General features: G+C 37.4%; 1 protein-coding gene and 1 pseudogene across 1 annotated transcript in view; one reads left to right on the plus strand and one right to left on the minus strand.

Annotated features, from left to right (window-relative positions):
• ANO6 (anoctamin 6) overlaps positions 1–26,509 on the plus strand; it is a 330,625-nt gene that overhangs the window by 20,267 nt on the left and 283,849 nt on the right. The gene's annotated exons all lie outside the window — the stretch shown is intronic.
• Positions 635–1,576, minus strand: LOC101032056 (SAFB-like transcription modulator pseudogene; annotated as a pseudogene).

Below are 26,509 nucleotides of genomic sequence, written 5' to 3' on the forward strand. Positions count from 1 at the left end.
ACTGCTACACTAAACTGAAAATTGGTTCTCATTTTACAATTAAAAAGGTTCTCAACACTTTAGCAACTATACAGAATATGAAGGTTTATTTCAAAAAAGATTACATTTTTTTTTAAACCAGAATACACAGATGCGCTTGATGTAACAGTATCTTCTGCAAAAATAGGTTACACAATACTCAGAAATGCAAGGAACAATCTTATTCTCTAAAAATTAGACAGCTAAGACTTCTTAAGCTTAGACAGCCTTCAAAATGGAGGCTGAAAATGCTTGGTTAAAAGAAGTAACTTTAGAGTCAGACGCACAGAGCTAAGGCTGCAAATTAAACCGCTGCCATACAACTGCAAACTACTCTTTATTATTCACACAGCGTTAAACAAAATGAGTTCAATTCTGTCTTTTCAAATGTACCTCAGTGCTGCAAGAAAAAAAGTTGAGTGATACACGAGACTATTAAAAGTCACAACAGAACTATTAAACGTCTTCTCCGAAATTGAGAAAAGCAATCATGTTAAGTTTTTAACAAGTACGATAGAACTCTCAAGCAAGTCAGAAGTCCTCTTCATAAGTAGTCAAGTAAAGTTTACAGGAGATTTCAATAAATTGTCTTAAAACCATGGCAGATAGCTCATTTTCAGAATCGTCATGGAGGTCCACCCTTAAATGGCATAAATGCGGAGCCACTTCCTCTTGGTATGGAATTGCCACTGATTTGTACAATTCTATTAATTGGGGATGCATTACTTGAATGTTGGGTTATCCTGCCTGTGCCTGCCCAACCATCACCTATTCGCCTCATATCATGACAGCTAGGCCCTTGAGAGGGTGGACGATGCCACTCTTTCCTTGGTCCACTTGTGTCCCATCCATGGCATTCAACCACATGTTGCTCCTCAGGACAGTGCTGTGCTCCACTTCCTTGCTCTATGAAGACTCCTCTGTCTCCCTCTCTGCTCCCATACCCCTAAGCGCTGCTGCTTCCCAGAGGGAGGACCTCTCATGCTGTGCCCTGATACTTCTCTCCCAGATCGTTTGGGCCTTCCGACTCTTGTTTCCCATTCGTCAGTCAACATGCCTCCTTCACTTTTCCAGCTGATGGGTGTGGAAGGATTGGGCCCTGCCTCTCGAGCATGTCTGGAATGAGTGATATCAGGCCTGTCATGATCACTATTCTCCTTCTGTCTCGTTCCACTCGTAGTTCTCACCTGTCTGATTCTCTAAGTTCATTTCTTGGTGGTGAAGGCTCATTTCTTCTGGAGTCACTGAAATTCTGGGGATATCTTTAGAAGTTTGGATCTGTCCTTCGTTCAGTAGGTTGTGCTTTTTTCCCCTAACTTTGACCAATAAAGCAATCCTACCGTTCAAAAGATGAAGACTATACTGCTGCTGAACTCTCAGGAAACCTGCCCCTCTCCCTGTGATCAAAGTCATTTAATCTGCTCTGTTGGCGAGAGTAGTCAGATCCATGGCCAATTCGTGCATCTGAATCTAGAGACAGCTTTTTGGTTTTAGTAGAGACGGGGGTTTCACCATGTTGGCCAGGCTTGTCTTGAACTTGTGGCCTCAAGCAGTTCATCTGCCTCAGCCTCCCAAAGTGCTGGGATTATAGGCATGAGCCACTGCACATGACCTGAGGTTATATTTTTAATAGTAAAATAAAACTGTTCTTTCTAGCAAGAACCCCAAATCACAAGTCTATGGATGCAAGTCCTTGGTGACTAATTGATTCATGCTTCCCTGAGTTCCTATAAGCATCACAGTCATGCACTTCCTTTTGCTTTTGGAAATAGTGGTAAGTTCAAGTTCTCAATCTACAGACGTATAAGGATATTTGTTCAAGTTCTCAATCTACAGAGGTATAGTGCTATTTGTCCAAGTTCTCAGTCTACAGAGGTACAGAGATATTTGTTATCCAAAAAAATGCCCTGTGAACTTCTTAGATATATAGGAGAATGTTGTATCCTGCAATCCACAGAGCAGTCAGCTACAGGGAGAGAAATGCAGGCTTGGGCCAATGTGATCTTAGTGGCTAGGATCAAAAACAGAAGAGGTATTGAAGTGGCTCTTACTCTGCTTCAAAACCAGAAAGTAGGAAGTTCAGTACACAAAAGAGACAGTGCTTAATTTTTATTAAAATCATGAGTGCAATTCCTCTTTGGTGATAATTGCCATCATCCAACTTATCTGACTCCCTGCCTCTAGACTCTTGCTTCACCAGTCCATTGCTAGGGAGTTGTCATCCTCAAACACAGGCTGGATTATGCTCTTCACATAACAGAATTATTTTAGGGTCTTCCGACTTCTTCACATTTTTCCTCATTAAATAAAATTTTCGCAATTAGCGTGATATCCAAGATCCTTCTCCACCTAGCTGTAACCTACCTGTTGCAGCGTAATTTCACTACATTTCTCTGCATTTTCTACTCCAAATACTAGTCTACTTACCTCGAACATGGGCTGTGAGCATTCATTTCTCCAAGCTTTGCTCATAATTACTGTTCCCTGAGCCTGAAATGTCCTTCCTCCCCTCTCCCTTGACAGAGATCCCACTTATTCTTCAGAATCCTATCCAGGTTCTTGCCATTCAAATATAATCACTCCTTCCTCTATAGTCTTAAAACACACACTCTACTTGATGCAACCCCTTCTGTTTCATTCTATTGATATTTACATAAATGCCTTTCCCACTAGATTATGAGCATCTGTGAAATAGTGACCATATTTTAATCATGCTCAGCTTCCCCCACAGCTTGCACAGTATTTCCCAAAATAAAGTGCTCAGTAATTGTTTCATGAATTGAATATGCAGTGATCAATTTTAGTTACTTTCTATATAAATATGACAAGTTCCTCTATGAGAAAAAAAATGCTTCTCACTGGTTTCAAAGTAAGGGTGTCAGATAAAACATAGGCACTCAGTAAAATTTTGAATATGAAATTCAAATTCAGGTAGACATCCTCTTTTGTTTTATTTTGATAAATCTGGTGACTGTAGTCCAAAAACATACCAGTTTTACAACTGTTTAGGGTTAACTTCTGGACAGTAATGAATTAGTGTGGTCCTAAATCTGTTCCCATCTAATTCTGCTATAGCAATGTGTGTATAGTGACCGAGAATCCCCTTCATGTAAGGGGAATATAAAGGGGAAAATTAGCAGAAGAACAAAGCCAGTCATTTCTAACTTGATTCTTACATTCTCATGGGTACATAGTAGATACTTGAGGTACTCAGGAGCTATCAATCCAGATATGAATATAACTTACTCAAATAGATAGTTGTTCTCATCAACAAAAATAGCTAAGGCAAACCTTTGAGGTCATTGAAACATTCTGCTTTTAAATCATCACCCAGGACATTTCTTTACACTTTCCTTGATCTTTTTTATTGCCTCTCTGGCATCCAACCACAACGAGGTCATTGTGTGGGCACTGGTTGTGCCAACCCTACATGCTCATCCCTGAGGATCCATGTCTACCCCAAGCTATTTAATAACATCTCCTAACCTTATTCCCCACCCACACGTACCTCTCAACCCCAGCTCTTCTCTTTTCCAGTTTTCTAGGCAACAGTTTGCTAGTCTAATAATAAACCCCAATGCTTGCCAACTTAAAATGAGAGATCAGTACTATCCCCAGGATTCTCCTTTGCTCTTAGATAACATCTGCAGTTTAACACTAACCTTCTGGGAATAATTCCTGGCTACCACTTCGTTGTCTGATCAAAAAGGGTTGGAATTTCTTGTAAGAATGGGTGATGAGATTTGTGAGAGAATTGTTTCTTGGAGAGAAAAACCTTACAGTATTCTTCAGTTCAAATGATAAAAGCAGCTATCAGCTGATGAGTTCAGTAGAACCTCTTATTTGTATAAGTGTATCTACTATGTTCAGACCTTGCCATTCTGACCAAAAAACAACTTCGTATTTATCCAAATGCCATATAACTTGAGCACCCAGTTGTCCATAAGGAACATATTGCTCCTCAGAAGGGTGCTGTCCACATCCTCTTTCAGGCCATTAGAGAAGAAACCCCATAAAATCTTCAAATCTGGCCTCTGTTGAATCTCTCTTCCTTTAATTCTGCAGACAGACTCCCAGGAGACCACAGCCTCACCAGAAAAATACTGCCACAGAACCACAGACACATTTATAGTAATATAATTGACTAATTGCAGGAAGTAAGTTTCTGGCCATGCAACATGTTGAAAAGATAAATGTCATGAGGATTAAGCCAATGACTTCAGCTACTTTAGCTACTGCCATTGAGTCAATCACACAAACTGTTAGCAGCCATGTGATGGAACCTGGAGGGAAACTGTGACACTGAACTAATCAGAACACAAACTGCCTGCACTTTCCTTCTGTTAGAAGAGCATACAGCCTTCCATTTGCCAGAGTATTGTTCCATACGCAAAAGCTGTAAAGCCTCAGGTGTAAGTCGTGTACTCATTAGGACTCTGACTGCTAGTAATTGAAACCAACTGACGCTAGCTTTATGCATTTACTTATTTATTTATCTGTAGAGCATGGATCTCAACACCTTGCCCAAGTTGGTCTTGAACTCCTGGCCTCAAGCGATCCTCCTTCCTTGGCCTCCCAAAGTGCTGGGATTACACAGTTGAGCCACTGTGGCCAGCCAAGGCTAGCTTTAAAAAATGAAAATGAAGAATTTATTACAAAGACATAGTGATGTCTCATGATTCAAGAGAAGAAGAGGCACAGAAAAATAGGAATCTCCAGCAAACTAAGCTCTCCTGCCCTCTGCTTGTTGTTTCATTCTTTCTGTTTTTCTCTCCCTACAAGCTTTCTCTGCTCCCTCATCTTCATGGAGGAATATGTCCTTTCACCATATTGGGTTCAGCCCCACAAAGAAACTGAAAGCTTTTCTTGAAGTGGGATGGGGGAACCCTTCAAGGCATATGTCTCCAAATGGCATCCAGGGACCTGGCCTCGGTGGAATGGAAGGAAAGTAAGGGCCACTGTGAGCTTGGCAGATGCTACAAAAAGTTTAGACTACTTTCACCTTGGTTACCTCCAAGTTGAAAAAAAAAAAAACATATGGACTACAGGTGGCCACAGCTACTATTTCTCTAGTTGTCTTTGACTAAGACAAACTTGGAATAGGAAATAGAGATGCTAGATATCTAATCATACGCTGATGTTAAACTTTTCATCAAGTAAATTAAGAATAGTAAGAAAATATACCAAAAACAGTCTAATTCACAAAATGGAATGTATATATCAGAGACTCCCATCCCATTAACCCCTAACTATTCATTGGTTTTATCTTCCTTTGTAACTAAGCAGGAGAGTTATTTGAAGTAAAACTCAGCTGAATTGATTTAAATAACATTAGTCTATTTTGGCTCATAGAGGCTTTTGCTCTAAAATTACCAATAGTTTACCACTTGCAGAGTTCAGACCTCCTAAGGTTCCTCAATGCATTCTGGTTTCATTTTAAATACTTTCAAAAGAAGCGAAGATCATCTTACAAAAAGTAACTTTGAGATATCATTCAGCTCTAATAACTAATAAAGTGAGTGAAGCTTTACTTACTCATTCTTCTCATTTTCCTGTTTTCTTTGGTACCCCTTTCACTGAATGGTTATACTTTATATTTATCTTTTACAGTTATTTCCAAAGTAAGCATTTTATTGTGCATCCTTATTTTTTAAATTAATAAATTCCTTCAATGTATGTTGATTTATTTACTAAAATGTTATATATATTATGAACTAGTTAAATAAACACTTTAAAGAATGATCTAAAATAAATGTAATGGTGAAACTCTGTCTCTACTAAAAATACAAAAATTATCCAGATATGGTGGCATGTGCCTGTAATCCCAGCTACTCGGGAGGCTGAGGCAGGATAATTGTGTGAAACCAGGAGGCAGAGGTTACAGTGAGCTGAGATCACGCCATTGCACTCCAGCCTGGGCGATAATGTGAGACTCCATCTCAAAAAAACAAAACAAAACAAAACAAAAAAAAAAACTTTGAATAAGTCAAACATACTGGCATGGGGGGGTCTTAACAATAAGGCTATACACATTAAGTAGGTGAAGCAAGGAGTGAGGCTGTGACTGACTGGGACTAACAAAACCCTAGAAAGTGCCAGGCACCATCGTTCATGCCTGTAATTCCAGCACTTTGGGAGGCTAAAGTGGGCAGATCACTTAAAGTCAGGAGTTCAAGACCAGCCTGGCCAACATGGCAAAAACCTCTCTAATAAAAATAGAAAAAAAATTGGCCAGGTGTTGTGGCCCATGCCTGTAATCTCAGCTACTCAGGAGGCAGAGGCAGGTGATTCGTTTGAATCTGGGAGGTGGAGGCGAGATCGCGCCACTGCACTCCAGCCTGGGTGATAGAGTGAGACTCCCATCTCAAAAAACATTTTTTAAAAACCCTAGAAGGGAAAAGAAAGCCAAATTAGATAGTGACTCTCTCCAATGACCAAATTGTGTTTTTGTTTTCTCCATGTCGTTTTCTCTGTCTTCGCCCAGACACCCAGACCCTCAGCTGATGCTGACCCTGCCAGTGTTTCAGACCAGAGGAAATAATGAGATACATAACAATAAACCAGCAATCTTATCCTTCAATAAAGCCCTTCTCACAAAAGGCATGACCAAAATTTTAAAAGCAAACTATATATATATATATATATATATATATATATATATATATATATATTTAGATGGAGTCTCGCTCTGTTGCCCAGGCTGGAGTACAGTGGCACTATCTGGGCTCACTGCAACCTCCACCTCCCAGGTTCAAGCGATTCTCTTGCCTCAGCCTCCTAAGTAGCTAGGATTACAGGTGCACACCACCACACCCATCTAATTTTTGTATTTTTAGTAGAGATAGGGTTTCACCATGTTGGTCAGGCTGGTGTCAAACTCCTGATCTCGTGATCTGCCTGCCTCAGCCTCCCAAAGTGCAGGAGTGAGCCACTGCGCCCAGCCTGAACTGAAAATATTTATTCAAAGAATGGCAGACAAAGGATTCATATCTCTGATCTGTAATAAGAGCATATAAATGAGTAAGAACAGAACGACCTTCCACTAATAAATTGGCAAAAGTTAGTCAACAGAGAATAAATGATTGATTGGCCAATATGTAGGAAAATGTTCCTTCTGTATTTTTTAAAATGTCATGAGTTAAAACCACAAGACACTATTTTTTCTCTGTCAAATTATCAAAGATTGTAAACTTTGATTAAATAGTCTAGCCAGAATGTGGTAAAATGAGCACTGAATTAATTCATCACAGGTAGACCTGTGTATTAATTTGGCCCTTTGAAAATTAATTTTGCAATGCCCAAAGATGTATATTGTCCTTGATCTAGTAAATTCTCTTCTGTTAACTTATGCTACAGAAGTAGAAAAAAAAGATTTAGAGAGCAACATGTTTACTGGCACACTATATAAAGCATTGAGATTTTTTAAAACAGATTTTACAATACAAAAATAGATAAATTACAATATATCTACAAAATGCATTGTTGTTCAGCTTTACAATTTTGTGTTTATTAGGAGAGCTTGGTGCTATGATTATTGCTTATATTTAAGTCATCAATGAAAAAAGTGGGATATGCAGTTACATGCTATAGTAATGACAATAAACAAGAGGGAAAGAAAAACAGAAAAAGGCTCTCGGTGGAAATAAACAAAAATTCTGAGTTATTTTTCTTGGTTTGCAGATCTATGAATGCTTTTAGTTCCTTTCTATAGTTTCTATTTTTAGATGTCTCTTCCAATTTATATCCATGTAACTAATATTGAGGAACTACAGTGTTCCAGACACTGTCCTAAGAGCTTGGATAAAGTAATGACAAAAACAAAATTTCTACTTTCAATAGGATTGCCAGATTTAGCAAAGAAAAACATAGCACATCCAGTTAAATTTAAATTTCAGATAAACAATGACTAGGTTTTACTATATGTGTAGTATTTTATCTGGCCACCCTAACTCTCATGGAATGTAGTTTTGTGGGAGATAAATTTTGTACAACGAACATGAAACTAACTTTTATAGTTTATTTTTTGTTTAATAAAATACATGTAACATAAAATAAGCTATTTTAACCATTTTAAAATGTACAATTTAGTATATTAAGTTCATTTATGATGTTATACAACTATCACTACTATTTAGTTCCAGAACTTCTTCATCACCTTAAAAGAAAAACTCCTTGTACCTTAAGAATTTACTTCCCATTCTCCATTCTCTCCAGTTCCCGGCAACCACTAATCTGCTTTCTGTCTCTATGGATTTGCCTATTCTAGACATTTCATATAAATGGAATCATACAAGATGCTGTCCTTTGTGTCTGGCTTCTTTTACTTAGGGTAATGTTTTTAGGGTTTATTCATGTTATGTGATGGACAAGAATGCCATTTCCTTTTATGGCTGAATAACAGTCCATTGTATGTATCTATCACATTTTGTTTATCTGTTTATCTATTGATGGACATTTGACTTGTTTCTAACTTCTGGCTATAGTGAAATATGTATTAGTTTTATACCTTTAAAAAATAAATCGTACTTAAACCATTATTCCCAAGAGATGATAAAAACCTTTTTCAGAGCTGATATGGTTTGGCTGTATCCCGACCCAAATCTCATCTTGAATTATAGCTCCCATAATTTCCACATGTTGTGGGAAAATCCCTGAGGGAAGTAATTGAATCATAGCAGTGGGTCTTTCCCATACTGTTCTTGTGATAGTGACTAAGTCTCATGAGATCCGATGGTTTTATAAATGGGAATTCACCTGCACAAGCTTTGTCTTTGCCTGCTGCAATGTAAGATGTCCCTTTGCTCTTCCTTCAACTCCCACCATGACTTGAGGCCTCCCCTGCCATGTGGAACTGTGAGTCAATTAAACTTATTTCCTTTATAACTTACCTAGTCTCGGGTATGTTTTTATTACCAGCATGAGAACAGACTAATACAAGAGCTACTTCAGTGTTACATGGTCAAATAAAGCTTAGTAAGAAGCTAATACAGTATCTACTTCTGTGTTAGATGGTCAAATAAAGCTTAGTAAGAAGATGGCCAGGCAATATTCAGTCAACACAAAATAATGTATTGAGCAAAGTACAATGCTAGGTTTTTTGGAAGGTAAAAAGAAGCATAAAATGTAAATCTTCCCATCAATAAGCTTATACCAAATTCTGGAAAATGAAAGTCAAAAGTCCAGCTTTTCATCACAAGCAAGGCTGCTCTGTCTCTCAGTCAGAAGCAGCTGAGCTTATGTTTACCAACTCAGGGCTTCCGCTAGAACAATAAGTAGGGTGCATCACATCTGCATGATTAAAATGCTAATAAAAAAAAAAAAGTATGCTTCCTAGAAAAATGAAAGCAGGAACGTCATCCAGAGGTAAATAATGGTTTTCAATCCTTAAAACTACCAAAAGACCAGAAACATTGGAGTCCCTTCTGAGAACCTCCTCACAACACAAGCTAAATTAACTATTTTCTGCCTTCCCATTTTTAGCAATCATTCTTTTGTTTCAGGTCCTCTGAGGTTTTCAGACTTACATCAGCAAATTCTTCCTTCCAACAGCTAGGGAAAGGTGACTTCCTAAACGTCTCGCGGGCATCATCATAGAGCATTATGAAGCATAAATGACAGAAGCAGACATGGTGGGTGCCGGGATGCTTCTTTCTCTGTTGGCAGAACTCCAAGTGGCCAATGCCTGACCTAAAGCTAAGGAGACACAGAGGGGTAAGATAGGGTGGTGATAAGCAGAGTCAGAGATTCAAGATTTCTCAAGTGTCTTCTATGGTACAATTGGTTCATATTCTGTCCCAGAACCTGCCACAGCTTCCCCCCTTCACCCTTGTTCAAGTTATCTGTACTGCCCACCAGCTGACTAAAATTGTATGTCTTCTTCCTTTAAGGCTCAATGCAAATCTTACCTTTTCCAAAGGGGTCTTTCTGATCTTCCTTTCTGCAGTAAAACTTGATGTGATTTCTTCCTTCTCCAGACTTTTTAATCTCACCATATTTATTATAATTACTGGATATTATATTTATTTTACTTTTTTAAGTGTACATATTTCTGGGGCATAGAAGATGTTTTGATACAGGCATATGATGTGAAATAAGCACATCATAAAGAATGGGGTATCCATCCCTTCAAGCATTTATCCTTTGAGTTACAAACAATCCAATGACACTCTTTAAGTAATTGCTGGTTGTTATGAATCATGCTGCTGGCTTATTCCGTTGCTCCAATTGCAGTACAGTTGTCAACACTTGATTTTATTAACTCATCCATTCCTTTAACAAATATTTACTGAATATGAGATCCCCAGAGACCATATACCGGTTTGTTTCTCTACGGACTCAGAGTGCTTTTTTTGTTCTCTTTTGCCAGCACAGCTTTCCCACCATCCCTTAAGAATTGCTGTTTTCCAGAAGTTTGCTCTCAAGTTTCTCCCTTCTCTTACTGGGGAGAGCTAACATCTGACATAGGTGCAATCGCTTCCCCTCAGGAGCCAATGGTAGATACTGGTCATCATTCATGGAACTCCTTCCCATTCTGCCTAGGGGTAGCCTTAAATTCTTTCCCAACACAGCACCTGAAAAAGCTCTCAATTATTTGGAGCTGATAAGTGACATAAAATCTTTCTGTGATCCCTGTCCTTCTCTCCCATTTAATAATACATCTGTGAAGATGATTCCCAAACTCTACCACCAGCCTGACATTTCTCTTGAATTCTAGATACATATTTCCCATAACCTATAGTCTTTTTTCTGCTTACTTTTTCAAACTCAGTTTTGTCCAAAACCTTACTTACCATATATGCCATAAAACCTGGCCTTAGGTATTACTATTTACACAATCACTCAGCCTAGAGACTTCACACTTATCTCTACTTTCACTTCTCTCTTGCTGCCCATCTCTATGTGCTGTTGATCGTAGGTTGTATTAATTCCACTTCATGAATGCCTTTTAAATATACAATTTCTTATCCTTTTCCACTTCCTTTCATTTAGACCTTCATGGATTGCCTACATTGATTCTTGCAAGAGTCGATCATTCTCCATAAGTGAATCACTCTCCTCTCCAAATTATCCTCTTCTTTGCTATCAACTGTCTTCCTAAAGCACCTACCTGGCCATGTTAGTGGTTTTGTTCATTCCCTTTCATGGATCCCCAACATTCTTAAGGGCCATTAAGAGGAAATACCAAATTCCTTTTTAGCATGGTATCCAGAGACTTTTGCACTCTGGCCCCAAACTACTTTTCCAAATACATTTGTCATCACTTTTCCATTTCCCAGCTTTCTGCTTCAGTATATGGTACAAGCTACTCCCTAAATACATCATGAACTGTCATACCTGTGTGTCTTTCCTCTTGCTGTATCGCCTGTTCAGAACATTTTCCCCCACTAACTCTTGAGGAAATTTACTTTCAAAGCTTAGCTTTCCCCTTCTCCCATCCCCTTTACCTCTCCCCACCTCTAGCTCAGTCTCCATTAATGGTCTACCTTGCTCTGTCATATGATGGTCTGTTGGGTCTACCCACCAGGCTGGTGACTCCTAGAGTACTCCTGTTAATTTCTGGGTCCATAATATGAATTGCAGAGTTCTAATACATAGTAAAGGATCAGTAAATGTTCTTGGCCTATGTCAAATAGAAGCATACACTATATTCTAAGTCACTTTTCTCTTTAAAGAGTAGCTGGGGAAAAGTAAAAAAAAAAAAAAAAACGTAGCTGGTTGGTAAAATATGATGATTATTTTAGCTTGTATTTGAGTCTCATCACAACTGGAAATTGTTGACTTGCCAATATTTTTCCCAAGCCTCCAGTTAAATTTTTCTGGAAAGTTATGCAGTTGTGGCAATGAATCCTGACTTTGTAAAACAAAATTGTCCCGTTATTTTCTTGCAGAAATAAAAACAAAACCATCAAACTTTGATTGACAGCAATAGGAAAAACCCTTTCGTTTTGTGTAATCTGGTGTTTTCATTAAGTAATTTGTTGAGGAGGAAAAGAGTCTTTGTAGGGGGTTCCAGAAGCATTCTGCTCAAGAAAATCTGATTAATTTGAATAGTAGAGTTAGAGTCTCCAACCTTACCCGTAAAAGCCATCCCTAGAAAAAAAGGACTTCACAGTCACAAGCTGCTTCTGCTTCTGGGGACAAATCCAATTTCATGTTATCTATGCAACCCTGGAAGAAAATCCTGACACTGTCAGACTGAAATATATTTTAAAGATGAAAAGCTTTGTTCTGGCAGTGGTTAAGCATAATAATATGATAAAAAAAAATTTTGTCTATGTAATGACATACCCCTTTACTATAAAATATGAAAATTTTGGAAGATATAGCAGAGGGTTAATGCATACTGGGCTTTAAAATTAAAGTTAAAGTAGCTCTGTTGGTGGCAGTTCTCCTCTAAACCAACCTAGCAATATTTACTTGCATTATAAGACTGTATTTAATAAGGAAAATGGGATTGATGAATTATGGTACATTGTAGTTTATGAGAGAATAAAGGTCTCCAGTCAGCAGTTCTCACTGGAATTCCTTCATGGATTGTGGAGGTTGATTTAAATTATGCAATCCAAAATTTAAGTAGAAGCATTAAGAAATGGATCAAAACAGAGAAAGATGGAAAAAAATCCCACAAAGCTCAGATACCAGTAAATGAATCTTTCCTACAAAGAAAAAAATGCCAGCTTATAAATGAGCACTCTCTTTAGTTAGCAGACTAAATCAGTGTGCAGACCTAAATAAAGGGAACAATGGACACCTTCTGACACCAGGCTGTGTGTCTGGTGAGCATCCCTCAGTGCAAATGTTAGCACTGTGCAAGTATTTATTGTATTTCTATAAAGTCCTAATGAGCTTCTTGGGTGAGAGTGAAATGCTTTGCTTTTTCACACTGTGCTCAAGACCCCTAAACTTCATGAGGTCAAATCTAAAGAAAGGGTAATGGACCATGAGGTCCAGCTTAATAGACCTGATATTAACACAGCAGCAAGAATGTCACCAAATGCAAAGTTTAGGCCAAGCAATGAATGAAGTATTTGTTACACTTAAATAATATACAAAGGTTATAACAGAGTAGTGGCACTATATCAATGTCATCATTGCAGGACTTTAAAAATCTCCCATGTATGAAATAACCCTGTAATGCATCTTTTGATTACCATAAATGAATTTGCTTTCAAGAGTAAATAATAAATTACAATAGAAAGTTATATAACTTTCTATTGTATTTTTAGATATTGAAAATCTCTTGCTCTTATAGTGAGGATACTATCAGTATCTAAAACTCATGTAAAAGAAATGCATTATATTCCTCATTTTGGTTATAGTTTATATACTTAAATGAACATTTTCTCAAATTGAAACAGATTTTTCTTTTACTGTGATCTGGTTTCCTTAGGACAGGACAGATATTCCTTGCTTTGAAGTAAGTAAAGCATCACCACACTGAAGATGACATCATAAGGCAGAACCACTTGTGTAAATATAAGACCCTTTTACCAGACTCCCTCATCCATGGAGTTGTTGGCTCATCATGATAACCCTGGCCTTTCATTACAGTGGAACATCAGTTCAGATGATGCAATGAAAGCTACAGACCTAGGATCTGAAAACTCTGCACTCCATGATTTGATTTGTAAACTAACATTAATGATATCATTACTCACTCTCTCATGGCTAAGAATGGGAAGACCTAGGGGTATGTCCCAGTAAAAATATTGTATGGTGGCTCGCCTTTCGTGTGTTTATTTTCTTGCTGGGTTAACAAAATAGTTTTCTTTGGAATTGACTCAAATCGTTTATAAATTAATTGAGGATGGGACTATGTCTCTACTTTCTGCTGTTTATGTTTCTATTCCCCAACACTAAAGACACAGCCTTAGTATTCTCTACATACTCCACATCTAATGGATATATATGGGAAATGTTAGTCATAACTTCCCAACTCTCCTTTTTTTCTATGACTTGATTGTCATGAAAGTGAAAATTGGCATTTACTCAGAAATTTTAGGTAGGATATTGTCAAATTGGTCAGCTAACATATATTCTCATAAATTTTCAGTAGATTACTAACTGCTGACTTCCCATTTCACTTTGCTTTATTTATTCAATTTCCAGGAGTCTGCCCCATCCACTAATTTTTGGAGGTTAGTGGAATGACACTTTCATATTTGTAAAATTAGATGAGGTTCAATTAGATAAAAAACCACACAGGTTTCCAGTAACTACTTTCAACATTCAAATACATAAAGCAAGGACATTTACAAACCAAAAAATCACCAAAGCTCTTAAGTGCTGTTGGTTAACTGCCATCATTTCTCTTTGACTAATAAAAATGGTGTGGAAATGACATTATTTTACTTTACTCGTTGTCATTTTCGAAGAAATACAGAGAAATTTAGAAATGAAAACCAATTAATTTTTAATAATAAAGAGCAAACCAAAAAGCAGGTTATCTGTTAATGGGATTGACCCTAAAGCAAGGACCCTAAGAGCTAGCCCAATGCATGTAATACAGGAGCATAAAAAATACAGCTGCCTAAAAATACCATTTCCACCAACCTCCCAGAATGTCTAGAACTTCTGTAATTGGAGTTATTGCTGCGTATTAAGACAGTTTTTGGTCAGTTGTGGTGGATCACGCCTGTAATCCCAGGAGGCCGAGGTGGTCAGACCACTGAGGACAGGAGTTTGAGAGCAGCCTAGACAACATGGTGAAACCCTGTCTCTACTAAAAATACAAAAAATAGCCAATCACGGTGGCAGGTGCCTGTAGTCCCAGTTATTCCAGAAGCTGAGGCATGAGAGTCTCCTGAACTCAGGAGGCAGAGGTTGCAGTGAGCCAAGATCATGCCACTGCAGTCCAGCCTGGGTGACAGAGTGAGACTGTGTCTCAAAACAAATGAACAAAACAGTTTTTAACAGATGCCCATTAAAATGCTTACGCAGTACATTTACCCAACAATATCCATTTTTTCTCCAATATTTATTAGCCAAGAGCAGGACATAGCCCAGAGCAAATTGTTTGAACCAAAGGAGAGTACAGTCTTGAGTAAAGTAGGATGTGAAAGGAATTCTGGGGAGCCAGGAGGCCCCAAAGACAATGGCTGTGAGAGGAAGACCCAACCTATGAGAGTGGGGTTGTACTAAAGACTTTGCCTTCTTTGAAACTGGGCATAAAGCCTGGTTATGCCTATTAGTAAACTGTTTCTAAATGTTTCCCTACAATTAGAAGCTCTTTAAGGAATTTAGATTTATACTTCCTGGCTTAAACATACAGAGGGGCAGTTTTTATACTAAAACAAGTGTATGATTCATTTCTTCTGATGTACTTTTAGAAGTGAGACCAACACAGATGTTAGAAAAGAGATACTCCCACGTCCAGCTAAGACAGAGTAATAGAAACCAGATTTATCCTCCCAGCACACACACACACACACACACACACACACACACACACACACACAGACACGTGGAATAATGATTTTTAAGACATTTAACTTTAGAAAATGAAGGACAGTGATGACTGAAATAATTTTTAACAGAGTTTGGTTTTAGAGCAGTTTTAGGTTCATAGCAAAATTGAAAGTACTCCCTACTGTCTCCAACCTTGCCCCCAACAGACACACTGTCAACATCCCAAACCAGAATGGTACATTTATTACAAGCAATGAACCTAAACTGACACATCATTATAAATCAGAGTCTATAGTTTACATTACAGTTCACTCTTGGTGTTTTATATTCTGAGTCTTGACAAATGTATTAATATAATAGTATCACAGAGAATAGTTTCACTACCCTAAAAATCATTCTTTTCTCCAACCCCTGGCAAGCACTGATCTTTTTAATTGTCTTCATGATTTTGCCTTTTCCAGAATGTTATATAGTTGTAATCATAGTATATAGCCTTTTCAGATTGACTTCTTTCCCTTAATAATATGTATTTTAGATTCCTCCATGTCTTTACATGGCTTGATAACTCATTTCCTCTTAGTGCTGAATAATATTCCATTGTCTAAATATACCACAGTTTATTTTATTTATTTACCTACTGAAGGACATACTTCCAAGTTTTGGCAATTATGAATAAAGCTGCTATAAACATTTGGGTGCAGGTTTTTGTGTGGGCTTAGGTTTTTGATTCATTTGAGTGAATACCAAAGGATAATTGCTGGATTATATGGTAAGAGCATGTATAGTTTTGTAAGAAACCACCAAACTGTTTCTTCAATCATGGCTGTACCATTTTGCATTGCCATCAGCAATGAATGAGAGTTCCTGATGCTCCACACCCTTGTAAGAATTAGGTGTTGTCAGTGTGTTGGACTTCTGACATTCTAATAAATGTGTAGCAGTATCTTGTTCTAATTTGCAATTCCCTAATGACATATGATGTTGAGTATCTTTTCACATCCTTATTTGCCGTCTGTGTATCTTCTTTTGTGAGGTGTCTGTTCAGACTTTTTTTTTAGACAGATCTCACTCTGTCCCTCGGCTAGAGTGCAGTGGTGCAATCTCAGCTCACTGAAACCTCCATCTTCCAGGTTCAAGTGATTCTCTTGCCTCAGCCTCCTGAGTAGCCAGGACTACAGGCACATGCCACCACACCTGGCTAAATTTTATATTTTTAGTAGAGACAGGGTTTCACCATGTTGGCCAGGTTGGTCTCAAACTCCTGACCTCAGGTGATCCACTTGCCTCAGCCTCCCAAAGTGCTGGGATTATGGGTGTCAGCTACCATGCCTGGCCTAGTCAGATCTTTTGCCCATTTCTTCATTAGTTTGTTCATTTCTCATTGCATTCTAAGTTATTTGTATATCTTGAATGTATTCTCTTGAATGTCTTTATCTGGTATATCCTTTGCAAATGTTTTTCTCCTTTGTAAATGTTAACCTCCATTCTGTCGACAGTGTTTTACACAGAACAGAAATTTAATTTTAATGAAGTCCAGTTTATTAATTATTTCTTTCCTGGAGCTAAAAAGTTGTCACCTTGCCCAAGATCATCTAGATTTTCTCCTGTATTATCTTCTAGAAGTTTTTTGTCTTGTTTTGTTTTTAATTTCAACTTTTGATTTAGATTCAGAGGTCCACATGCAGGTTTGTTACATGGAAATATTGCATGATGCTGAGGTTTGTGACATGGATCCTGTCACCCAGGTAGTGAGCACAGTATCCAATAAGTAGATGAGATTTGGGTAGGGACACAGCTAAACCATATCAGAAATGTTTATCAGCAAAGAAAAAGCCTTGGCTGTACTCTGAAAGTTTGACAATGAAATTACATATTTATGTGTTTCAATTTAAAACCATTAAAAACTAGGCTGGGTAGAGTAGCTTATGCCTGTAATGCCAACACTTTGGGAGGCCAGGTGAGCAGATCATCTGAGGTCAGTTCAACTGGCCAACATGGTGAAACCCCGTCTCTACTAAAAATAAAAAAATTAGCTGGGCATGGTGGCGGGTGCCTGTAATCCCAGCTACCCAGGAGGCTAAGGTGGGAGAATCACTTGGACCGAGAGGCAGAGGTTGCAGTGAGCCAAGATTGTGCCACACACTCTAACCTGGGTGACAGAGTGAGACTCTGTCTCAAAAAAAAAAACAAAACAAAAAAAACAGGGATACATCCTAAGAAGTGTGTCGTTAGATAATTTGGTCATTGTGTGAACATCACAGTACTTACACAAACCTATACATGTAGACTATGTGGTATAGCCCATAGCTCATAGGCTACAATCCTGTACAACATGTTACTACACTGAATACTGCGGGTAATTGTAATACAATGGTAAGTATTTACATATTAAAACATAGAAAAGGTAATGTATTATGCTACGACATTGCAACATCACTAGACAATAGGAATTTTTCAGTTCCATTATAATCTTACAGGATCACCATCATATATATGTACTTCATCATTGGTCAAAGCATTGTAATACACTGCCTGACTGTAATTGTGAATAATTTTTATATATAGAAAAAGGTAATTAATAAAACAGATGATAGATGATTGATAATTAGATCACTCTATCAGTTACAGATCCAATTTCCTTGGTTAATAAGACATAATGGTTAAGAGCACAGACTCTAGAACCAGATTGCCTAGGTCAAATTATGATTCCACCACTTATGAGCTGTGTGGCCTCAGGCAAATAGTCAAATTAGTCTCTTTGTACTTTAGTTTTATCACTTTTTAAAGGGGGCTAATAATAGAGCCTATCTAAGAAATTTAACTTAAGGATGAAATTAGTTAGTGTATATATAAAGAACTTGGAACAACACCTGACACAATAAATGCTATGTAAGTGTTGGCTATTACCAGTGTAGCTATTAGCAGTACTAGTAATAGAACTAGTACTACCACCAATACTGATAGCTGTATTTTGCAAGGGAGAGAGAGAGAAGGATGGAAATAAGAGAATGTATTTGCAAGAGGGAATGACCTACAAATCATGCCAACTGGAAGTGTAGTGCATTTGGGAGAGATAACCAATGAGACAGTCTTAGGCTTGATGGTGAAGTTGTTTTTCTGTTATTCTATTCCTTTATTTTTTTCCCATTATTTAGGCATCACGTTTTATTTTTATTTTTATTTTTTTAAATATATTTTATTGTGTTTTAGGTTTTCGGGTACATGTGAAGAACATGCAGGATTGTTGCATAGGTACATACATGGCAACGTGATTTACTGCCTTCCTCCCCATCACCTATATCTGGCATTTCTCCCCATGTTATCCCTGCCCAAAGCTCCACCCCCTACTGTCCCTCCCCTAGTTCCCCTGCTACAGATGAGTGAGAACATGCGGTGTTTGATTTTCTGTTCTTGTGTCAGTTTGCTGAGAATGATGGTTTCCAGGTTCATTCATGTCCCTACAAAGGACACGAACTCATCATTTTTTATGGCTGCATAGTATTCCATGGTGTATATGTGCCACATTTTCCCTGTCCAGTCTATCATCGATGGGCATTTGGGTTAGTTCCAGGTCTTTGCTATCGTAAACAGTGCTGCAGTGAACATACGTGTGCATGCGTCCTTATAATACAATGATTTATAATCCTTTGGATATATACCCAGTAATGAGATTGCTGGGTCAAATGGAATTTCTATTTCTAGGTCCTTGAGGAATCACCACACTGTCTTCCACAATGGTTGAACTAATTAACACTCCCACCAACAGCGTAAAGATGGTCCTATTTCTCCACATCCTCTCCAGCATCTGTTGTCTCCAGATTTTTTTAATGATCATCATTCTAACTGGCATGAGATGGTATCTCAATGTAGTTTTGATATGCATTTCTCTAATGACCAATGATGATGAGCATATTTTCATGTTTGTTGGCCTCATATATGTCTACTTTTGAAAAGTGTCCTTCGTCCACTTTTGAATGGGCTTGTTTGTTTCTTGTAAGTCTGTTTTAGTTCTTTATATTAGCCCTTTGTGAGATGGGTAGATTGCAAAAAAAATTTCCCATTCTGTTGGTTGCCAATTCACTCTAATTACTTTCTTTTGCTGTACAGAAACTCTGGAGTTTAATTAGGTCCCATTTGTCTATTTTGGCTTTTGTTGCCAATGCTTTTGGTGTTTTAGTCATGAAGTCCTGACCTATGCCTATGTCCTAAATGGTTTTGCCTAGATTTTCTTCTAGGGTTTTTATGGCGTTAGGTCTTATGTTTAAGTATTTAATCCATCTGGAGTTAATTTTAGCGTAAGGTGTCAGGAAGGGGTCCAGTTTCTGCTTTCTGCACATGGCTAGCCAGTTTTCCCAACACCATTTATTAAACAGGGAATCCTTTGCCTATTGCTTGTTTTTGTGAGATTTGTCAAAGATCAGATGGTTGTAGATACGTGGTGTTGCCTCCGAGGCCTCTGTTCTGTTTCATTGGTCTATATCTCTGTTTGGTACCAGTACCATGCTGTTTTGATTACTGTAGCCTTGTAGTATAGTTTGAAGTCAGGTAGCATGATGCCTCCAGCTTTGTTCTTTTTGCTTAGAATTGACTTGGCTATGCAGGCTCTCTTTTGGTTGCATATGAAGTTTAAGGTTTTTTTTCCCAGTTCTGTGAAGAAGGTCATTGGTAGCTTGATGGGGATAGCATTGAATTTATAAATTATTTTGGGCAGTATGGCCATTTTCACGATATTGATTCTTCCTAATTATGAGCATGGAATGTTTCTCAATCTGTTTGTGTCCTCTCTTATTTCATTGAGCAGTGGTTTGCAGTTCTCCTTGAAGAGGTCCTTTAGGTTCCTTGTTAGTTATATTCCTAGGTGTTTTATTTTCTTTGTAGCAATTGTGAATGGCAGTTTGTTCTTGATTTGACTCTCTTTAAGTCTGTTATTGGTGTATAGGAATGCTTGTGATATCTGCACATTGATTGTTATTCCATTCCTAATGCACCCTCTACCTCTAATTCTGTCTCCTCTCTTGATCATTTATTATATATCAGGTTTGAAATGCTGATGAACAGTTTAAAAGTGATCTCAAAATTTCACAAATTTATAATTTATCAGGAAATTCTGATATGTAAATAATATGTTATTAAGAATATACATGCTGTTAAGAATGTATTATACATTCTATGTATACAAATATTATTGATGCAAAGAACAGGATGCAAGAGACTGACCTGAGAGAGTAAGATGGAAAGAGATAATTGAGCTGGATGTTAAGAATTAGTAAGTGTTTATTCATAAATAGCAGCATAAAGTAATTAGCATCTAATATGCCTAATTGCCATCACTAGACTTACTAGACAAGGCACTCAGAGTGCCCTTTGCAAGTAGTTAGAACAACAAAGAAACCTTCTGACTACACTAAAAGATTTGGAAAGTATAACATTTATATCACAAGGTCATGGTTATTTTCTGTTTGATTTATCCTTGATAAAACTCTAAAATGTCATTGAGCCAAACCGCCCTTAAGTCAAATGACTTCTGAAATACCTTTTTCTTCTGCATTCCTATTTTTTAGCTTTCTAACTTAGACAACTGGCAAGATAAAAATGAACATGAAATGTTGAGAACAGCCAAGAAAAGGCTATAACCATTGTTCACTGTCTTTCCCTTCAACACAATACAATAAAAAGAGATTCCATAAAATAATTTCACTTTGATACCAAGTATTGTGGGCAATCTCATTCTGGCATTTTCATTCTGTGCCTCATGTTGACATTATCGACATGAGGGAGGGAGAGAACTATGTTTTTTAAGGAAGGCTCACTAAATATTTGAAATTAACAATGATGAGATCAAGCATGCAGCTGTATGCTTGATCTCAGCATAGAAAAGCAGCTATAGCACAAGTCCTGAAGTTAGCTAACCCTCAGATCCAACTTCTACTCCACTACTTATTCACTTTGTGACAGTGGAAAAGTTACTAAACTGTGAATTTCATTTGTAAAATGCAGATACTAATTATTTCCCTCTACCATTCCTAGAATATCAAGTAAAATTAGTAACAAGACTTGTACATTGTAGATATTTAATGAATGTTTCTTGAATGAATAAACTGCTTTTTATGCCTCAGCTTTTTGAAAAATACTTTATTAGTTTTTCATTACAACAGTAATTGTATTTGTCTGCTATGGTTGCCATAACAAAGTACCACAAACTGGATGGTTTAAACAACAGTAATGTATTGTCTTATAGTTCCAGAGGTTGGAAGTCCAAAATAAAGGTGTTGACAGGGTTGGTTCCTTCTGAGAGCTGAGAGAGAAGGATCTCTTCCAGGCCTCTCTCTGTGGCTTGTAAATGGCTACCTTCTCACTGTGTCTCTTTACATTGTCTTCCCTCTATGTATGTCTGACTCTGTGTCCATATTTCCCCTTTTTATAGGGCACCAGTCATAAGGACACCTACTCCAGTATTATCTCATCAGAACTAATTATATCTGTAATGACCCTGTTTTCAAATAGGTCAAATTCTGAAGTACTGGGGGTTAGGACTTAAACATATGAATTTTGGGGGATGAGTTTCAATCCATAGCAGTAATAAAGGCTCTCTGTAATAATTCAAGCAATATAGGGATATAAAAACTTAATAGTCTCCTATTATTCTAAGTGAAGTAACTCAGGAATAGAAAACCAAATGTCATATATTCTCACTTATAAGTAGGAACTAAGCTATGAGGATGCAAAGGCATAAGAATGAGACAAGGGACTTTGGGAACTCAGGGAGTAAGAGTGGGAAGGGGGAGAGGGATAATAAGACTAGAAATTGTGTGCAGTGTATACCATTCAGGGGATGGGTGCACCAAAATCTCACAAATCACCACTAAAGAACTTAATCATGTAACCAAACACCACCTATTCCCCAATAACCTGTGGAAATAAAAAAAAAAAATAAAGAGAGAGATTAAGCTTCAAAAAATTAACAGTCTCCTCCTCCAATCCAATCCCATTCCTCTGCTTTGACCAATTTTAACACTTTGGAAGTGTTGACACCCCCAAACCCTAGATACATCTTGCTTTGGAATGTATCTTTCTGTAAGTCTTTCTTATGTCTGCACACTCAAACCCACCCCCCCCCACACACACACACATATACACACAGGCACACACAACACGTATATACAGTCTTATCTTAAATATATGTATAGTCTTTTTTATTTTTATAAAAATTAAATCAACCACAACCATACCATCCTGAACATCCCTATTTCAACTGATCTTAGAACCTAAGCAGGGTCAAATCTGGTTAGTACTTAGATGGAAGACCTCTTGGAAATACTGAGTGCCATAGGCTTAAGAAAAATATGCAAAATATTTTTAAAATAAATAAAATTAAATCATATTATACATACTATTTACTTGCTTTTAAAATTCACAATAAATCATGAATATTTTTCTAAGTCAATGAGTATAGATTTATGTAAATATTTATATGATATTCTATAGTATAAATAAGCCATAATCTATTCAATACTTTTCCTATTGGCAAATACTCAGGGTGTGTCTTAGTGTGCTTCATGCTGCTATTACAGAATACCTGAGACTGGGTAATTTATAATAAACAAATTTATTTGACTCATGGTTCTGGAGTCTCGGAAGTCTAAGACCAAGGGGCCACATCTAGTGAGGGAAGAAGGGTGAAAAAGCAAAAGAGCAATGAGAGAGAGACAAGGGGGCCAAGTTCATCCTTTTATCAGAAACCCAGTTCCACATAACTAACCCACTCCTTTGATGATGGCATTAATCCATTCATGAGCGTTATTGTGACCCAATCACCTCTTAAAGACCCCACTTCAACCCTGTTGCATTGGGAATTAAGTTGCCAATCCAGGAATTTGGGGGGATGCATTCAAACCAAAGCAGGATGTATCTAGGGTTTGGGGGTATTCATTTTTAATGCAAAAATATACAGTTTTACATGTCTTTTTTCTCAAAAACTAGTGCTTTTATTTATGTAAGCTAGATTCTGAGAAATATCAATTCTAGGTCAAATATATGCACATTTAAATTTAATATTATCAGATGACTTTCAAAAATGTTTTAGCAAGTCACACACTCACCAAGAATGCTTAATAAGTATTCATTTTCCCCACACTTTTGTCAAAGTCAATTTGATCCAGTTTTAAATCTTCTATTTCTCTGATACATAAAAAATTGTATCTCTTTACTTTTCTAATATACATATCCCTGACTACACTGAGGTACAGCATCTTTTCATATGTTTCTTGGCTATTTGTATTCCTGTTCCTCTTCTGAGAATTGCTAGATCACATTGTGTACATATTTTTCTATTATATTTCTTGTCTTTTATCCATTTACAAGAGTCACTGTTATAAGGAAAATTAACACCTTGTCATATATATGGCAAATATTATTTCCTAATCTATCATTTGTCTTTCAACTTTATAATGGTGTCTTTTGCCATTCAGAAATATTATGTTATTATGTAGTCAAGTCTATCCATTTTTTCTAACAGTTTCTGGATTTTTCTCTCTTGCCTATGAGGGTCCCTATCCTACCCCCAAGGTCATTCATAGTCTCTTTCATTATAGTTTGATGCTTTGTAGTTATATGTCTTTCTACCCAGGTCATTTATACAGCTGGAATTTCTCTTTGTATTTGCTGTAAGTTCCAAATCTATTTTTGTTCCTTTAAGGTGAATATTTCATTATTTTAACACTGTTTATGAAGTAATTCTTCCTTTTCCCACTAAACTGAAATGTCAGCATCATCGTATATTATTTATTTTGAAGAATATGTGAATCAGTTTCTGTGCTTTCTGTTCTGTTCCATTGATTGATTTATTCATTCTTGAGCTAATATTCACATTACTTTGATTGCAGTAGCCATACAAGGAGTTCTGTTAGGTTGGTGCAAAAGTAATTGCAGGTTTTGCCGTTGGTAAATTACTGTATCCTAGTAATTGTAAGCTCTGGAGTTACTTTTGCACCAACTTAATAAGACCTATATGGTAATTTCCCCTTTACTATTTCTTTCCTTTCACAGTTTTCTTGAATATTTCTATACCTATTCTTTCACATTAGCTTTATCTTGATAAGTTAAAAACAACAACAATGGTAGGGCAATGGCTCACATCTGTAATCCCAGCACTTTGGGTGGCTGAGGCATGTAGATCACCTGAGGTCAGGAGTTCAAGACCAGCCTGGCCAACATAGTGAAACCCTGTCTTTACTAAAAATACAAAAATTAGCTGGGTGTGGTGGCGCATGCATGTAATCCCAGCTACTCGGGAGGTTGAAGCAGGAGAATCCCTTGAACCCAGGAGGGGGAGGTTGTAGTGGACTGAAATCTTGCCATTGCACGTCAGCCTGGGTGATAAGAGTGAACTCCATCTAAAAAACAACAGCAATTACAGCAATTAAATTCTGATAATCGTTTTAAATTTATACACAAATGTGGGAATATTAATGATATTTCCTATCCAGGAATTACACACATCAGTCACATGAAATAGATATAAAAGCTGTTGTTTAGAAAGGTTATATAACTTGCCTTGCAAGCCCACATAGCTGGCTAAAGACAGAAATTGCCTTTAATATCTCTCTGGTGCAAATTTCACATTAGTAACCCTTTCATTCAGATCTGAGAAGGAATGTAATACATTAAATTACTGAGATTGTCCTTGACTAAACTGTACGGCAGCTTAACCATTTACAGGGCAGTCAAATGCAAGCAGAGCTTGACCAAGCATGGCACCAGTTTATAAGCAAATTTCCAGCTTTCATCCAATAAATTCTCATTCTTCAAAATACCTAGATTGAATAAGGATCAGAATAAACTTCCATTTAATAAGTATCTGGAACACTCTTGGCTCAAACCTATATTTACCTATATGAACTTCTGTCATTATAGATTAATTTTTGGTTTAAAAGTATATTCTTCTAAAATGTAAATATTATTATGAAGATTACTACACATATTGGTGTGAATTGGTTTAATTGCTGCTCTTTTGACAACCAGCTGGCAAAGTCCCTATTGAAATTAAAATGTTTCTCTTGGAGGGGTGGGGCATGGACAATGGTTTTAGAAAACAGGACACCACTTCAGAGTAGCTTAGGCTAATTAGAGTGCTGAGGGATAGGGGGAAGCTGGAAAGATGGAGGGATTTGACAAGCTCAAAGAATCCCAGGCCTGGGGAATACAGCAAAGTAAGAGCCACAGAACCGCAGCAGTTACTTCACACTTTCCTTTGGGTTAAGAACTTTTTTGTTCAAAAACAGAGAAAGAACTTCTGTTCAGCCACCACTAGGTAACAAATGGAGAAAATCATCTCTTCAAAATCAGATGTCTTCCTATATTCACAGTGTTTGTATGCCTCCCATGCTCAGAGGAGCCACTTCAATTAACAGGAAGTCCAGTCACCATTTGCCATCACTCCTGCTCAAAAATAATGCCCTTCTCAGAACGTTTACAAAATTAAGTCAAAGAACAGCAAGAAAACCAGTTTTAAGGGAAAAGCCTTGCCTGAAGGTGGAAATGAATTGACAAGGGATGGACCCACTGGGCAGCAAATAGGAAAACAGATAAGGAAAAAGCCAGTCAGGTCAATAAGTTACCAAAGTCAGTTAACTGACCCATCAGTACTATGCAGCACCAGCTATGTACAAAATTCTGGTTCAATGGAGTTTTTAAAATTAGAACAAACTGATATTGGGTACACATCACCTGGATGCCCAATGCTTCTGCACATCTCTATCCTCTTTTTGTTCTGGACAGAATAAAATTAGATTCTGCCCTATTTATTTATTTTTATTATACTCTAAGTTCTGGGGTACATGTGCAAAACATGCAGATTTATTACACATGTATACATGTGCCATGGTGATCTACCACATCCATCCCCCTGTCATCTACATTAGGTATTTCTCCTAATGCAATCCCTCCTCAATACCCTCACCCCATGATAACCCTCTCCTAGTACCTGATCCCCTCAACAGGCCCCAGTGTATGATGTTCCCATCCCTGTGTCCATGTGTTCTCATTGTTCAATAACAACTTATGACTGAGAATATGCAGTGTTTGG

The sequence above is a fragment of the Saimiri boliviensis genome, chromosome 7, assembly GCF_048565385.1.
Source record: "Saimiri boliviensis isolate mSaiBol1 chromosome 7, mSaiBol1.pri, whole genome shotgun sequence".
NCBI lineage: Eukaryota > Metazoa > Chordata > Mammalia > Primates > Cebidae > Saimiri > Saimiri boliviensis.